Raw genomic sequence first — 1,140 nt, forward strand, 5'->3', positions numbered from 1 at the left:
GGTTGGAAAGGGGATGGAAAAAAGGCAGGAAAGGGGCAGGGAAAACGGAGCAAAAGGGGCCGGAAGGGGGATAGGGATAGGGACCCTAACCCCAGGACAAGCAAAGCGGAGACGTCTTCCGGTAGGGACAGCGGTCTCACTTACCCCGCTCCAAGGATCAGCGCCCAGCCAACACAGCAACTCAGGGGGGCCCAGAAGGCCAACAGCATCTGGCGCTGGACTCGGCACATCTGGAAGGAGGGAAGAGATCCTCATGTCTGCTCATGTCCACACCTTTCCGAGGAACAGCACACGTTCAATGCGGGAACTCGGGCAGCCCAAAACGCCTCCAGCATCTGGTGGTGGAGGCGCCGATCCTGGAAAGGAAGAAGAAAGCTTCCCATGCAGCACTGAACAACGGCGGTTAGAAAGGATTACTGGTGATACCGGAAACCCCAAGGCATGGACAGCACTCAGCAAAAGCCTGTTTGGGAGTCCACCTCTGCTTTTGGCATCACTCGTGGTCAGAAGTGCGCGTTTGGAGCCTGGAAACTCCAACGAAGTGCCACCGGGCAACACAGGAAAAACAAATGGAATTGGAATGGGAGGAAAATGGGACGAGGGAGGGAGAAAATGGGGACGTGGTAGGAAACAGGGACTGGGACGGGAGGAAATGGGGACAAGGGAAGAAATGCCAGTACAACCGGATTTGAATGCTGAGTGAGCGGGGGTCCAGAGTGGCACCAATGCCATGGAACGTGCAGAAGAGCCAAAAAGCTCTCTGGGAAATCCGGAGCTCGCCTGCATCTGAAGGCTCTGTTATTTTAAATGCTAGTTTGAATTTGAATGCTCCATTTTTAAGAAGGGAAGTAAGAACAATCCTGGGAACTACCAACATAACTCTCTGTGCTGGGAGAGAGCACCGAGCAGATCCTCGCGGAAGTTGCGCTAAGGCACACAAATGACAGGGAGGTGATACAGGAGAGCCAGCGCGACTTCACCAAGGCTAAATCCTGCTTGACCAACCTGGCGGCTGCCTATGGCGGTGTCACTGCATCAATAGACGAGCCAAGAGCCACTGATATCACCCACCTGCACTTCCCAAAGGGGTCCGTGCTGGGGCTGGGACTCTTCAGCATCTTCATCAGTGACAGCACCGGC

The sequence above is a fragment of the Meleagris gallopavo genome, chromosome 9 (genome assembly GCF_000146605.3).
Source record: "Meleagris gallopavo isolate NT-WF06-2002-E0010 breed Aviagen turkey brand Nicholas breeding stock chromosome 9, Turkey_5.1, whole genome shotgun sequence".
In the NCBI taxonomy this organism is placed as follows: Eukaryota; Metazoa; Chordata; class Aves; order Galliformes; family Phasianidae; genus Meleagris; species Meleagris gallopavo.